At 34.4% G+C, this 17,769-nt stretch overlaps 1 long non-coding RNA gene across 1 annotated transcript in view; it reads right to left on the reverse strand.

Moving 5' to 3' along the window:
* Positions 1-216: 216 nt before the first annotated feature.
* Positions 217-17,769, reverse strand: part of LOC115929576 — a 44,878-nt gene continuing 27,325 nt past the window's right edge. The window contains exon 3 of the long non-coding RNA XR_004066562.1: positions 217-1,016. This is a non-coding gene — a long non-coding RNA (uncharacterized LOC115929576). The remainder of the gene's footprint in view (positions 1,017-17,769) is intronic.

Genomic DNA, 17,769 nt, shown 5'->3' on the forward strand with positions numbered 1-17,769 from the left:
ATGAATAATGTATGATGAAATTACATTATCATCAATTATATTAATACTAATAAAAATCATTTAAACGTTTATATTTTAAGTAATCTTAAATTGAGTGAAGCTATGCAATTGTAAAAGTTTTGAGATAAATTGGTACGCGTGTATAATGAAAATTATGAGACATTTCATTCTTTATTTCTTGCATTGAAATTCCCTTTTTAGTGTCATTTTTAACGAAAAAATAGGGCATTTGGTGCTATTTTGCAAACAAATGCTGGATCCATTTCACAATAATCTCTAACATAGAAAAGTTCGTTTTATTTTAGAAGTTACTATGCTTTTAATAGTCACATTTTAAAACGTATGGCAATATACTTATATTTACCAATTCTTTCATCGTTCATTGATACATCCACATTCATCTAACGGATTCTTGATAATAAAAATTCTTAACTTACCTTTGTAAAACCGCTTATTTTCTTTCTTTTTTTCTTCGCATTTCCCTCTCTTCTTTTTTGGTTTGAAAGTCATATCCCGGCTCTCTCGTTCATTTCTCCTTTCCTTTTTATTCTCTTTACAATTTTTGTATTCTCCTTCTTCCCTTTCTTTATCTTCTTTTTTCTCTTCTTCCTCTTTTTTTCCTTCTTCTTCTGCATCGTCTTCATTTTAATACGTCTGATTCTTCGTATGTCTCCTTGTAAGTCTTCTTCACGACCTCCGATTTCATTTCAATTATCTCATTTCGAAAACTTTTGAAAATTCAATATTTAGTTAAGGTACTACTGAATGCATGAACATCTTGTGGTAATACTGACCAATAAATCTATTTCATTTGGAAATCACTCGATGGAATTTACGATTGGTACTTGTTCGAAGAAGAGCGATTATGAATAGCGTTCAAGCCGCTGACCACCCCATCGATCAATTCTGTGACTTCTGTGCCAGAAGCTACCCGCTGGGTCGATGGTCGCTGTTCGCTTCGAGCTCCCTGCTAGCGGGAATGGTCGCCACGCCTCATGTATTGTATCAGGGATGATCTGTGGGGGAAATGAAAGGATGAAAATATGAATAAAGAATGGATAAAATCAAAATATTTGTAAAAAGTCAGATAATTCATATAATCACCCTTATGCTTAAATAAAAAATTTAAAATTGTAATTTCAAATATCTTATTTAGCTCATTTCAAAGTTTAAAATTGAATATTGTTCGTTCAGAATAAAAAAAAATAGACAGACAGTACTGATTTGATAAATATATGATTATTAATTTCCGACATCTTTTTATTGTGGTCCTCAACGAGTGTTTGAAATGTTTTAGTATAGTCCTAAATAAAAGTAGTTTTATGCTATTGGGGTGAGCGGATCTTTTCTTGGAAGTGTGAAACCTTTATGGAATGGATTATAGAGTAGAAATAGAATGTTTTAAATTCACGACTATTTTAAAAAACGCATTTTTTAAAAAGCCCTTTTTCAAAGCTAAAAATCACTGACTCTATACGAAATGTGGTATTTGAATTTGTGATCTTATACTTTTAAACCGTATATGATTGAAGTAAGTATTTGATGATTGGAGTAAGCATTTAATCAAAATTCAGAACGCGTTTAAAATTTAGTGATTGAAATTCCAAGCCATTCAAATATATCATTATACAATCAATCTAACTTTCATAATTGATGACAACAGATTTCATGAATCATTTTATGATAATCTAAAACTCATTAAAAGGGTCTCTAAATTTATATTGATATCAGGTAAAACACAGAAAACTACACAAAAGAGGGTGCATTTTTCATATCAGGTTTGGAACCCCATCGTTCCCATCAAATGAATTTTAACACATCTGGCGCACTTTTTGCATAGTCACTCAGCCATTAACAAATAGGAATATCTGATTTTTATGTATTCAAGTTCACCATTAAAAAATCGGGAAAGTGGTCAGATGATTAAACCGTTCAAATTGAGCCTGACCTTCGAGCGGACTTCTCCGATTTCATCTAATCCATCAAAAATTCGTTTATGCCTTAGATCAAACACTGCACTCTCCGCGTCTCTCACCTATGTCGATTTCTTTTTACCCCAATTACCAAAAATTCGTTAACGCCCTATTGCCGGTCTTTTGTTCCTCTACGCGTTTAGGGTGTCTGCGGGGTTCTGTGCGTAGTTCTCCGTGTAATGTATACGGCCTCGCACTAGCCTCGGCAATAGTGCGAGCGCTCACAAAAATAGTAGTCCTTTCTGCTATTTTTCCGAAACTCACATGGCGTGAAATTATTTCACAATTAACAGTATTTTTCTAAATTCCCATAGCAATTTATTTGAGGACAAAAAGCAGAATAATTCAACGGAGGCTGCGAAACTATTGCGGCTGGAAAAAAAATAGGAGAGAGAAAGAAAAAAAACAGAGGTTTTTATTTCCTCGTTTCAGCTCCAGTGAATATTACGTGACATAACAAAAAGGATTAATTTTGGAGAAAATACCACACCTAGATTACTAATTCGATTTGAAATTCTTTGGTTTCGGGAGGAAATATACTTTACCTTGGGCAAGATGACTGTTTTCAACTTGACAAAGAAATTTACTTACCCGTGTTTTAGCTGTTGATTTGTATTATTATTAAGAGGAACATGTATTTGCATCTTCAACTTAGCCGTTCATTTTTAAATCGATGGTATTCATTGTGTTTAAATTCAATATTATCACCCGTATTCCATTTAAGTCTCTTATTAAAAAAATACACACTCTTGTTGTTTCCAATTAGTTATTCTACTTTTCTTAAGAGGTCAGGTTTGCTCCCAAAAAGGCGATTATAGATACATTTTTTCTTTGGTATATACCTTGTTTTTGTAGTTTTTTATGTGTATATGTATTCCTGTGAAAATGTAATTATGGATACTCTGTAATAACTTTTTTTTAAAGATTTTCTTTTTATAATTCCGCATTAGGCATCACTCTAAAATGGTGATTATGAACATAATAAAGTAACTTATCAATCAGACGAAGTTAGAGTTATGTAGTTATCGCTTCTTCTGACTATTTCATTGTACTGGAAATGAAAATTTAATAACTCTTATAGGGACATTAACATATTTGCCACTTAAATTTCGAGTTTTCATTTTGTAGAAAAATAGATTAAACTCCATGTGTTATATTAGGAAAAGACGATCATTGGAATCAAGCTTTATCATGGAAAAGAGAACAGAACTCAACTGTACTTATACTTATAAAATATAATTCAATCATATCAAATTGGAAAAGCAAAATGCTGTATCGTAGTGAAAGAGAGGTTGGAGTCTAATCGTTATATTAGGGGCAAATATATAATCTGGCTCTATCATATTTGAAAGAAAAAGCAAAATAGAACTTTCATTGGTATATCATACTAGAAACAGATTAGAATAGGCAGTTCAACGATTAAATCTAAAAATACAAAACGAAGTAAGCAAAAAGAAGAAAATAAGATAATGGTAAAAGAGGAAAGAATGACATGAATCTAAAATGAGAGAAAGGTGTATGAAGACATACTAAAATGTAAAGATTGCACAAAATAAAACGTTTTAGTAAATCTAAGTGTTTACCTCTGTTTTTACTCTTCTTGAAAGCAGTATCGCCTTAAATAAAGAAAGGAGGAAAATATAGGGATCTACATAATGTAAAGTCAGATACTTTTTGTCGAAAAATCTTCATTGCATAATTATTGTTTCATTTCCCTCTTCTAAGATCTGCTGTGTGTTTTCAAAATTGTATTGCATATATATATATGTTTTGGCCGGCAAAAAATAGAAAGTGGAGATGTATACAGTTTACAGCGTCTGTCGCCGTTCGTGATGTGATGGCGCTGTCCAGTATACAAAGTGACCGGAAACTCCGGTCTGGTTCTAGAATGCATATGCGTCCCGAGGCGCCATTTAGCGGGAAAAGTTTCGGGTGCATACGTTTCACCAAAACCTGATGCAGCATTTGCAATAAACCTATAATAGTTTGCATTGCAATGAATGATATATGTTGCGAATCTAAATATATATACGTATATCATAATTATGACTAAATTGTGGGAGGAAGCCACCATGGTATGTAGCGTGCAAACAGAAGACACCGTAGGACGGTACAAGAGCACCTTTTCATTCATTTCACCTTTTAGGTCTTATCATTTGCATTGCTTCACGTTCACATTAAGGCATATCTTTATTTATAAATATACAAGATATATGTGATGTGTTGCCCTTTTTATATAGGACCTCGATGAAAACCAGGACATGTTGATTATTGCTACTTTTTTTCCGAAATATGTGAAATAAATAGATACAATATATTTTGAGTGTTCCATCAATATGGTATGCACGAAATGGTGGTAACAATAAATAGATAGAATCCTTAATCATGTATTCGATTAAAGCTTAAATCGTTATCATTTTTTAAATATTGCACTTCGATTTCTCACATGGAAATATATATTATAATTATCCTTAGGATTAATATTTTCTCCTCTCAAATAAAAGGCTTATTGCAGGAAAACTACATTAAAAATTCCTTTAAAACAAATTTCATCAGGAATTCAGCTGTGTTGCGCTTGCGCTGCCTTACACACTCACCCTCGCCCACACTCTCTTATTTTCTTTCTCCCTTCTCTCTCTCTCTCTCTCTCTCTCTCTCTCCCTCCCTCTCATACACGTGTCTCTCAAACTTATCAAGATCTATCAATGCACTTTTTTCCCAGTAGTACAGAAGTAATATAAAAATCTTAAGCATCTCTAAATGGACCTTTATCTCCTGCAACTTAGCGCTGGGTGGATGGGGATGGGGATGGGGGCGGTATCTGCAGCTTGAAGATGAGACCTTGGACCGAAAAGACACGACAAGAATACTCATATCCTGTTCAAACATTCTCAACGTTTACGTAGTCATCCAAAAATTGCCACTTTTCTCAAATTAAGCCCTTATGTTCGGAAAGCGAATAAATCGGAGCTGAGAAGCTCCGGTATGGTTTTATGACACTTAGTGAGTGATAATGAGCATAACAAGTACGTGTTTCAACATCGAATAAAACGCTCATGGAAATAACGAAACCTATTACTGTAAATTCACGAACCGTTTGCGGGATTGGAAATGACGTTTGTGGAGTGAAATTATGTATTTCTTTCGGTGGTTTCGGTGGTGGAATATTAGCATCCTTTTGAGATAACAATAAATCAAGGACAATTTTGATACCAATCGTTAAGCCAAACATTTAAATCATAATTTTTTTTTAGCATTAACTTTGGAATTGTCGTCTAGTCATATTCCTTACGAATTTTGCCCGTATTTACATGTGTGTTCGGCTCGTTAACACTCTTCCGTTGAATAACTTTGATTTCATTTATGAACGATTATATTCAAATACAGATCAAATTATTTGTATTTTTCTCTACCAAACCATTGTGGTCAATGTTATTTTGTTTGTGTGTGCGTGTGTGTGCGTGTGTTTGCTACATCGGTGTTGGCTGTCATCAATATAATACGCCCATGACTATATTTCTTTATTTTCTGCAAAATCAGGGAGGGCTTTTGTGGTTAAATACAGGTATACCATTCATCTATCTTTCTCTGCCGTTATAGCAGTTGAAGCTGATCATTTAGCGCTGACGAATAGACTGAAATATCGTTTTAACATATAAAAATCGTTCTATGAAATAGTAATATCGGTCTTCTCGAGACCCTGCCATCGAAATCGTTTTTATTTACTCATTTCATGGCTATCCGTGCCCCTGGTCTGAAACGGAGTAATTTAAAAGTGGAGATGGGGAAGAATGAGCAATACCTATCGATGTTGACCAAACGCTCTGCCCGTTAATTTCCATTGTAAACAGGTAGGAGGTGAGTGAGTTCAACCCACAATCATGACTTGACGGTATAACCACCACCACCAAAAATATACAACAGAGAGTCATCTATTCCTGGTGAAATATCTATCACAATATGAGAATGGAGAGCTCTTCAAATTTTGTAGGTTACAGAAGTGATCGTAAACTTAATTTCTTTAATTTGATGTCCGTTTGCTCCGATTTCTAATTGAAGTAGAATGATGTGAATTCTTCAACCCTCCGCCCAATTTCATTGGACTTGACAGGGTGCTCTGTATTTATTAGAATTTCGTGAACTGAGTCCAATATTGGAGTACTTTGGTCTATAAGATTAGTATGTATGTTACTAGTCCCGGTGGATTGAGTTACCTGGTATATTAAAGGTCCTACCGATCTATAGTGGCCACTGTCGGCCCCCTTTGGCATCATGAAGAGGGGCACTTGGACTCGTCAAAATCAAGAGTGGTCAAATACTGCCACCCCCATGCAAAGGTTTTCAAATGATTGCCGGAAAAATCCAGTTTACAATCATAAAGATTGTTATATGATCAAGGCTTCAAGGTCCACGGTACAGAATACTCGCACATTGTAGATGAGATAACCATTGCTCTAGATAAATGCTGTGACATTTTGGTAACGAAGGCGACTTGTATCACTGTACCATTTGTCATTTTAGTTATCAAATTTTGGTAACAAAAATAAGAATAAACAAATAAATAAAGACACAGAGTGAGAAAACATGTTACAAAAAATAGAAAATAAACAAATGGAGGTTTATAATCTGACGTTACAATAATATCGATAATGATTTAACGGCTCACGTAAACTTTGTTTTCTTCGAATGTACGTATAATTTCAAAACGATAACTTATGTTAACGAATACAAAGAAAGGAGAGATTGAATCAACCTATCTGCTGTATTATCCAACATGAGCGGGAAAAAAGACTCTTTACAGGTCTGATCGGAAGCATTAAGTTACAGCGAGTGACAGGGGATAGATGGTAAGAAAGAAAGAGAGAGAGAGAGAGAGAGAGAGGGGGGAAGAGCGAGAGTAATTTTAACATGTAAATTTATGCCATAACAGAAACGACAAATTCTTATCTAGCGAACTTTCTAAAGCTGATTTTCTTGAAGTCAACCGAAGATCAAAACAACTCCTATCACGTGCACAAGATATATCATACTAGGTCGAATCATTATATTCGATCCAACTTCGATCTTTTTACTGATTTACATGATTATGACACAAGAAATAGTAAAAAAAAAATTAACTTACCAGAAAGTGTAGGTAGTATTGGAAATTCGTTTTATTACAATACCATAAAACATTGGAATTCTCTTCCCAATGGTGTTAAAAAAATAGAAAAATATGCTCATTTTAAGAGGAAATTAAAGGAATACCTAATAGTACTTGAGAGTCAGAGAAGAGAAGCGAATGACATGTTATATGATTGAATTTGTATTCATCTGCAGGTTCATACTTTTTCATTTTGCATATAGGCCTACTTATGTTTTTGTACGTTATACAAATTCATCATTATTTTCTTCTTTTTCCTCCTCCCCCTCCTTCTCTATCGTCAGTATAATGTTGTTATTATTATAAATTTTAATAATTTTTTCTTCTTACTTGTCTGTAAATATTAATATTTTAACTTATTAATTGTGTACATGTCTGTAGGGGACCCCACTGGAAATAAGCTCTCGAGCTTTCATGGGTTATCCTGTTCAAGCTTAATTTTGATCTGTTATTCTTGTACATTTTGTATGTTGGAAGCTTGGCGAATAAAATCAATCTATCAACAGCATTTTGTCAGCTCTCAGTCGTACAATTTATACTATTTCTGGTTAACAAAAAAGACGTTTCAAACACTGAATGGTACCACCACAACAAAATCCTCGACAGTCCTACAAAAATGACAACAGATTCTCATCTCGGCAGACAATGCCTCTTATCTGAGCTAAGTTTACTAATGGATGCTTAGTCACAATTCTGTTGTATAGATTTTGTTATTTTTAGCGTGTTCCAGTCTGCACAGGGCGGGTATAAAAACATTTAAATTGCACGCATGAAACAGACGCCATGCGCAAATTGGATGCTCTGTCCGCCATTACCATGGATCTACCATCTACGTAGTAGATCCATGCCATAACACTCCCGCCTTTTCTGCTCTCCGTAACCGATCCATTTTGCCGGTTCGTCAGCTAGAACAAGGTACTTTTTTATCAGCAGGTTTTTATTCTTCATCATGGTAATCCAAATTTTAAATACTATTTTGAGAGGTTCTCTGCACGTAATTATGAAATATAATTTTAACATAGGTATATTATCCTGTTTCTATATAGATCTTTAAAGATACAACAATAAAAGAGACAATAATTATATCAAAAGATATCAGATAAAGTATTTATTTCAAAACTTAACGAGACAAATTCAAGATTTAACCAAATGTGAGGAACGATAACAAATACTAATTCTCTAAACAAACGATAGAAATTCGATTTATATATTTTTGGAGCTCAGGCTAAATTCATGGAAAGAAATGTGACGTTAATTTCAAATATGAGATACTGAAGAAGAAAAATAAGTTATGGAAAAAATTGTTCTGAAAGAAGATTTGAAAAAATGTCCCCAACACCCCTTTTCTTTTCCTTTTGGATGGTCTTATTTTGTGAAATAGATTATATTTACCTAAATTATTTTCACGATCCTTGAAACACATTTTTTCGTATAATTTCATGTTCATTTCGCTGGGTTTCCTTTCTGTTCATTTCTCTCTCTCTCACTCTCTCTCTTACGTTTTTCTCTTTCATCTGATCTTGTATATCTCTTTCTCTCTCTCTCTCTCTTTCTTTTTCCTTTGTTCGTTCAGTCGATCCTTCTCTCATTTTGCTAACCTTGGAAGATGGAAACATGAGAAGAGGGGTTGATTAAAACTACTCAGTCAAGGTGAACGAAATAAACGTCGTTTGCTCGGATTTTCTTACCTCCTCTAAATCCTTCATTATTGACTGCGACTCAAATTGTAGAGTGTATAAAGGAGAAAAATACTCCAAGTGATATTCAAGCCCAAAACTTTTCTTGTCCGCCAGGATGGGGAGGGATTTTCTTTTTCTTTCTTCCTTTTTTTAATCCGTCTGGTTGGAAGTTTCGCGCCCTGGCCAGTCGGCTTGGGATTTGAGTGATGGTGTGGAACCGCTGATCGTCTGCGCATAGAGCACGCTCGGCCTTTTATTCCGAGGCTTGACTCCGTGTTCGGCGAAATCCCGAGGTGGTTGCCGCGGGTTTCGACGCCACTCAACCCCTCTTGTCAGACTTAGCTCTCGACAACAAAATAAGGAAAAGGAGGAGGATGACGAGGAAGAACTAAGACAGAAGAGAAAGAGGTGATAGATAGTGATACGAAGGAATGATAAAGAGAGAAAGAGAGATGGAGGAAGAGAGAAAAAGACAGAGAGAGAGAGAGAGAGAGAGAGTTAAGACATAAAGATCCTTGGGGGAAGAAAAGGGGGAAAGAGAAATGCTAACAGGAAGTGTTGCATGAGAGAATGATTGACAAAACATGAAAAGTACATAGGAATGAAACACATTTTTTATATCAAAAAAGGTAAGGTGGAAGAGAAATAGAAAGAAAGGGAAGAGGAACAGAAAGATGTTGGAAATAAGATGAGTGAAAGAAGGTAAATCAGTTTACGAAAAGCGAGAAGGAGCGAGAAGGAAAAGAGAAGGGGAGAGAAGGGGAGAGAAAATGATAGGGAAGGGAAAAGAGAGAGGGGAGATGGAGAGAGGGGACGAAGGAAAGTGAGAAAGAGACAGATGGAGAAGGGAGAAGGAAAGAAAAGGGGAACAGAGAGATTGAATAGATTTTGTTGTTGTTGAAAGATTGAGATGGAGAACACGAAAACAGCAAGGAGAGAAGTGAGCAAGGGAATAAAGTGAGAGAGTGGAAGTGGAAGAGGGGGGGGGGTAGTTGTTCACCTTGGCAATCAAACTCCAAGGTCGTTCGATTGGGGCCAAGGGGACGTCGAATGAGAGCTTGAACAAACATGGCCGACGTAGGGTAAGAAACCCCAAGGTCGGGCCTACATGATCGACACTAGGGGCTCAGGGCTTACAAGCACAAGGCATCATGGGTACACAACACCTTCTCCCAACAGAAACCCACTCAATAGAAACACGCAATCAATTCCTTTCGTCACACGATCACATTTCAAAACCATTTCCAGGTTTTCTTCTCCTAGAGTTTGGCGCTTTATTTTCTCGCTTGCCATCGCGTTTCCCTCCCCCATCTCCCACTCTCTTTCCACCTCTCTCCATCTTTCCCTCTTCATCCCATCTTTAGCTATATCCACACAGCCTTCTTCCTCGCACGTGTCAATCATAAGATTGACAGCTCTCTGTGTATGAATTCACGTCATTGTTATGAATATTCATAAAGGTCGTGCTTCCGCAGAGGTTATCGTAGAACCGGAAGTAAAGAGATGGTAACACTGTGGCGTTTATCCGTTATGATTTTTGTTTATAGTATGATAAGTTAGAAGGAAGACATTCTGATAGAAAGTAGTAAACGCGAATCATTGTTGATGACATAAGTATAAATTTACGAGATAAAACATTGATATATCTCGCAAGTTATATCTAAAAGTTGACCAACAACAATTCTTTTTAAAATCTACTTACAGCTAAAAATTGCAATAATCAGTCCGATGAATCAATTTCTATGAAATTGTCCAACCTATTAAAAAACAATCAACGATCTATTTCGCTTCTGTAAATATATATAGCTAGAGCAAGGATGGATCCAGTATTATTAGAAAGGCAACATTGATTTATATTGATTTTCCTTTTCTTCGCACATAAGATACTTGTGAGAATAATTTTTCACAGTATTATGATTTCGAATTTTCTTATCGAAATTTGGCACAAATATTTACCCCTTAAAATATCGGGGAGGGCTTTTTTTTAAACAAACATATTAATTTGTGTGCTTTAATACCTAAATAAACAGTATACATGTATTTACATCTGACACCGAAAGACTATAAGCATTAAAATGTTTTGAATAGTATCATGAACGATTATTTTCGATGCGTTCTATCCGTTCTAGAAATGACTCTGTAAAAGGGTGGAATGTAATGTCTTCATCTTACATACTGCCAAAGTATATTATCATAAATATAATCTTGTTGATGATGATAATAATGTTCCATATCATCAATTTGACATTCACTATTTTATTTCGTTTGTCAAAAGCCAGACGGACGGTCTGTGTTAAATGATACGAGTTAATGCGCTTCTGGTCTGAGCAGAAGGTTTGTCGTCAATGGAACTACTAATTTCTTTTTGTTTTCTTCAAATTTATGCTAAGAAAGAGAGAAAATCGATAAGCAGAATTGTGATAAATTTATATTTAAAATGTATAAAATATATACATTTGTTCAACCATATCCTATTATCACCGTAAAATATCTTTAGAAAAATTAGGAAGAAAGTGACACATAAGCATGACAAATTCTTTGCTTTACCAAGAGAAAAACGTTCAAACAGATCATTAATAAGATAAATTTGACTCGAATTGGAAAGGTATATTGACGCTTTTTGAAGGTGAGGAAAATTTCTTCAGCTTATGCACCTAGATCCTGAATTCAGGGAACTGTCAGTTGTGTTCCAAAAATGTTTTGTGCTTATTAAAGTTTAAATCTATGTGTAAAAACTGGTCTGATTTTGGGAATACATGTACTGCTTAAGGAAGGTGAATGAGTTCAATATGACTTTGGGAATACATGTACTGCTTAAAGGTAATACAAAGTTTTGGTATGGGGTCATGAATTTGGTTCAAATGAATATATTGGAAGCATATACGATCCTACTATATTCAGTGATCGTTGTCGCGGTCGAAATCGACTCTAAAGTTATGAAATTGTAAATAATAAACCTTTTATGTTAAATAGCTCCCTCTCAAGGTCAATATATTAATCAAGCTATAAAACAATGGTTATTGACTCAAATCGACCTATTAGCTGTTGTCGTTCGGAAATTATATACCACAACTACATACTCTGAGATTTTCATGGTCTCAGCTACCATTTACGGCCGTAGGAGCTATTTGAAATTTATCGAAATTTACCGGGAGCACCGGTAAATCTTTATATTCAATTTTTCTCAAAAGCAGAAGTGATTTAGGGGCTAACATTTCTGGTGTTTTTAATACAACCACAGGGGCATCCAAATATATCAAAATTGTAAAGAATCACTATCCACCCATTTTTCAAAATTTCCCAAAACTTTGTAATACCTTTAAGGAAGGTGAATGAGTTCAATAGAATAAAGAATTTTGAATATACTGTAGATTATTGTTATATAGGGACACAAGGAATGTACCTCTGTCAGTCATCTCTGAATGACGTCATTAATATCATTCGATTGTCACGTCATGACATGGCTGAATTTGAAACTCAACATGCATTTTGGAACAAAATATATAAATGTACTAATCAAAGTCTATGATATAAGGACATCGTTGTGGGAAAACATTCGACGACAAGAAACAATTGCTTAGAATTGTAAAAAATAACGGGTCTTATAAAATAAATGTATTTTGTCGTATATTTTTAACATGAAGTAAAGTTACTAGTGAACAGCAGAGATGTTATTGTTTAATATTTAATTGGAAAGGAAACTGTTTTTTCCTTGGCTGAAGGGAAATCGACAGGTCAAACGAATCGCGTACGCCTTATTCACGATATTGTTTTAAAGAATCCTTAGATAGCATGCAGGATTGTACTACATGCTTTGATAATAATTATAACGTTATAAAAATGTGCATAATTTTCTTATTTCGTAAAAGTTTTAATTCTTTTGAATTGATAGGGGCATTTATTTAAAAGAAGATGAATTCCTTTATCTATCTTTTGTTACTCAATGTCAGGTCGTTGTAATTATAATATCCACGACATACACGCGCTGTGTTTCATAAGATGACCTTGAGAGATTTTTATTTGGCGACATCTGATTTTTGTTCAAACCTATTTCCTTCCTGAGCTGTAAACCGCCATATTTCCAACACATTGTACCATTTTGAATAATATAACTTGAAAAATTATTGACCACATCAATGAATATGAAAGAACATGAGAACCGGGTATGTTTTCAATTGGCCTGAAATGGCAAATTCCGATAAATAAATGCTCCAGGCAAAAAAAATATATGCTGCGGTTATAACGAATGATGGCATACATTTCTTTTGCTTGCAGGGTATAAATCAAAATTCATGAAAGGCATTTCTCATTTATTATGAGTTCCACGAAAAATCACAAGAGATAAAGGCAAGTATTTTGGCGGGATTCGGAGATCGCACACAAGTTTTTTTTAAGCCCTGAGATTGCAGACAGTTAATGATCGTGTGAGTCGTGTCGTCTGCTTCAGGACGCACTACTACTGAAGAATGCTAGATCAGTTAGCAAAGTATCTTATACCGACTCGAGCTGTTGTCCAAAATCATTATGATGTTTGCAAAAATCTTGGTCGTGCTATTTACTTCCAAAACAAGTGACAAGCATAATTATCTGTCTTCAAATTGACTAACAGCGTCTGAATGTGTTTGCAAGTCCAACGCGTAACGGACACGGTATATTTGCAGTCAGTCTATTGACAAAGTGTACAGTTAACCAGGCCTTCAAATGCTTAGCCAGTTGGAAGAGTAGGTAGTACATAAATAATCAAATGAAAATATTAGGTTTTCAGTTTAGGTCCATGATATGAGGACACTTTGCGCCGTGAAGTAGTCACAGTCAACATGTTAATGAGCTTTTGATTGTGAGGGATTATATTATGCGAAAAACGTATATAGAACAAAATATATATGCCTGGACGAATCGGATAATATGTATCTATAACACTTGATTGTGCTCTGGTCAGTAGCGTCTTCTACGTCGTATTTTAGACCAATGCCACAGTATAGTATTATTTGGTCTAATTTCTTTGCATGAATTGCGGTTGTGATCAATTATCTTTACATTGAGTGTTTAATATGTTCTTTTTCGATAATTTTCACCATGCTACAGAAATCCCAATCATGCCTATAAAGGTGATAATGTATAATCTAGAGACCAGATATTTTTTTATGAAGATAAATAGTTCTAGAATGCTATTTCATATTTTTGTTGTTGCATCTCTCTGTTTATGAATTTATATATCCTCATGGTACTTGTGATTGATAACTTTCTTATTAACTAATGTATTTGTAGTCTCATCTAGCTTTGTGATTATTGATATTTGATAGCATGAATGATTTAAAACACCATTAGTATGAATCCATCCTGCGTTTCATTCTTGTTCTCATCCATCGTTTCTCTTCCCCTATCTTCCCATTGATTTCTTTCACAACCAGAGAGATTGTTATATAAATGCTGACGATATGTGTGAATTACATTAGTATCAATGTGAGTGCATCAACTCATTTTCAAAGTCGATTTTTATTTTTATTAAATCATCAGTGGTGAAATTTGTCACGATCCGAAAGACGTGACTCAGTTTCGAACCTGCGTCCTCGGCTGAATCAGTTTGTAACTTCCACTTTTCGTTGCATCTATTTAGCTATTGGCCAAACTATGTCTAAATTAAATGGTTAGGAGCGTTTTTTAAATATTTTATTTAACGTTACGTCTTTTTGTCTCCATTATTAGGGAATTTTTATAACATATATATATATATATGTAATCTTATTTAAAAAAAGCTTAGCAATGTAACCAATAATTTGACCGGTGAAGCAATTATGACCAGACACGTTATTTGATTTTCGTTTGGCACAAGAGGAAGAAAGGTTATTTTCATGATTTGAATTAAACACAAAGTGAACTATGGACATCCAATACCACTTGGTCACTCATTGCAATATCTTCGTCTGGAATCAAAGAAATGGCGCCTTTTCAAGTCAGGGTCTGGACTTGACTGACAGATGTATGGTGGCCTCAAAGAGGCACGAAGAAAAGTAATGCGACACTGTCTTTACCGACGCGGTCAGTCATATTGGACTGCTCATGGTCGCCACTGTACCGTTAGATAGAAAGAAAGGAGAAAAAAAACGAAGAGAATAGGGAATGATAAAGTGAAAGTAAATGATCGGTGTTCCTTAATTATGGGAGATCTCCGAATTTCATTTGGATTTCTTTTTTTGGAGGTGATAGACAGATAATTGTGCCTCTAATTGCCGTGTCAAAAGTAGAGCTCTAAAGTGTTGAACGCTACGTGACAGGGACTCAGTGCTGTGCCTTTTCAAACGGAAAGGTCATCTCAGGAACACAATTCCAGCGATAGTCAATTACACCGCTCTACCTCATGTAAGTTAGTTGAGAGGGACAGGGTCTTATACGCCGCCATTTGCCAACGCCTCGCATTTTTTCCTTGCTCCATTCCGCGTAGCACCATTCTAGTCCTGTGCTTTGTATCTCGCCATCTTGCAGTATTTGCACACTTTATTTGTCGTCTTTTGACTGAAATGGAATTACAAGATGGGACTGAAATCTCATTTCCTCATCTCAATCTAAGAAATGTCCGAGTCGACGACGGTCTAGAGCGAAATAAAGTGACATGCTGGGGTGGATGGGTGATGAAAGGAGAATTTAGAGACGAATCGGCGACGAAATCGAAAGAAAGTATAACGAGGAAGAAACTAGGAACTACTCGTATTCTCACCACATCCAAATGAAAATCAGGACTTCACCGCCCCCCCCCCCCCAAAAAAAAGATAATAATTTGGGATAATTTCCCCAAAATCAATGCAAAATAAAGGGAATGGGGCGACTTGTCTTCAGAATCTGTTTGTATTATGAAGCCTTTTATGTTTGTTTTTTCGTCTTTTTTATGTTTATCAGTTTCAGTTTGTAAATATACGACGTAAAAACTTCCACTGCTTTGCATGGACAATGAAAATATGAAACTTATGCACCTTATAGTAGACTTTAGAATTAAGACGTCAAAGTACAGAATTTTGCCCACTTTGTTTGTAATTCGGATTACGAATTTTTGCCTGGACATTCAAATCAGTAGGGTTATCGTACAACCCAAATAATTCGACCGTGAGCCTTCAGTTGATACTGAAACTGAATAGCTATTCGAAAATAGTTCTGAAGATCTATCGTCATTAACTGATTAATTCTACTGCCATTTATCTGTTTTGGGCTTTTGGCAATTCTGAAATAGCTATGTGTTACTACACTGTAAAAAAGAATTTGTTCATTGGTAATTTTTACGTATTTTTTCCATGTAGAATTTACTTGAAAACATTAGTTTTGCCACTTACGCACTAAATTTAAGTCTTGCTAATAACTTTCAATTTAGTAGAACATACGTGGAATATTTAAGTAAAATCAAATACATAAGAACTTTAAGTAATTTCAGCTTGTATTAATTTAGTAATTTTAACTCAAAATCAGAAATTATACGTATTACTCAAACAATTTATGTTGATTATTCTTATCTTTTTAAAGTAAGGACCGATGCAGTGCGTAATAGAAATATTTACATAATTTATGAATATTCATTAAGACCAAATTAAACTCTTTTTTAAATAAAACAATTCTTTTTTGTGGTTGAATGAAAATTTAAGGACTTTAAAACATTTACTAATTCATTTTACATGGCTAAGCAAAGACAAGACAATTTTTAATTGTTACCCAGTTCAAAACAAATCAAAACTTGATATTTCAGGAAATTGTCAACCAATTTTCCTTTTAAGATGCTACGATCAAGTATATATAAAATTTGGAGCCTTTCAATATGTGTCGAATTGAAGCGTGTGTTAGTGATTAGTGATTAATCTTAAATAGAAGTAGTGAATGATTAGTGGATGTTACTTGTTAGATTAGATGGGTACCAATTCGTGCAATATGTAATCCTATCATAGCTTTTTTTTAATTATCTAAAATGATTACAATACTTAAATTATTTACGTTAATGTAACTCGATTTAACTGAGTAAAAATTTATTCAGCAAAATAAGTAAACTCTATTTAAGATGCCGTAGGTAATATTTACTTAATAAAAATAAGGCAATTCTTTTCCTCAATTTTATTGAGTTATTTCGACTATTATTTTTTTACAGTGTACCATGATAGCGATCTCCACCCAAAGGCGAACGAGGCGGTTGGCTACCGCCCCAAGAATTTTGAAATTATCCATATTCATACAGACGTCACCTTATATTTGGCCAGCACAGTAACGTCTGTTTGTGATTTTCACGTCTTATTCTGTATATTATTTTAATGACAAAATTACACCATTTTTACAATAAAGATTCATTTATCCTCGCCGTCAAAAAAAAAGAAGGAAAAAGAAGGTATTTGGGAAAAAGCGTCTCCCGCCCCCTCCCCGATGAGTTGTGCCCTTACAATCTCCCTAGTGAAATATTACCTTTTAATTTAAGCACATGTGAGATAATAGTTGGATTTTCCATAGATGTCACTATCAAAAGTAGTTTTTCTTACATCGATTAAATTACATAGTATTCTCATCCATAATAACAAAAAGAAGTTTATTTTGTAATTTTTATAATTAACTAGATTAAAAAAACTGGAAAATATATAAAACTCTTTGCTATATACGTAAAAATGGTCTGATGACGCTAACTTTTAATTGTATATTTTCAACAAAATTTAGAATATAGTCCTTTGACTAGAAATGCCCATAATCAGGATGATAATGTTCATAATAATACATTCTCTCGGTTAAAATGTTTATATCTTTCTACTGGTAATAACGTATTTTATTCAAAATGCCAAATGGCTACTTTGAATAAAATACGTTTAATGGTCATATAGACATCTTTGTCATTTAAGCGAAAAATATGTCTCTATTAAAGATTAATGCAGCATTCTATACAATGAGAATAGTAATCATAATAATCAAATAAGAACTATCATTTGTCACGTCTGGTTCACATTATCAAGAATTTGTT

This window comes from Strongylocentrotus purpuratus, unplaced genomic scaffold (genome assembly GCF_000002235.5).
Source record: "Strongylocentrotus purpuratus isolate Spur 01 unplaced genomic scaffold, Spur_5.0 spur5_scaffold_5, whole genome shotgun sequence".
Lineage (NCBI taxonomy): Eukaryota > Metazoa > Echinodermata > Echinoidea > Camarodonta > Strongylocentrotidae > Strongylocentrotus > Strongylocentrotus purpuratus.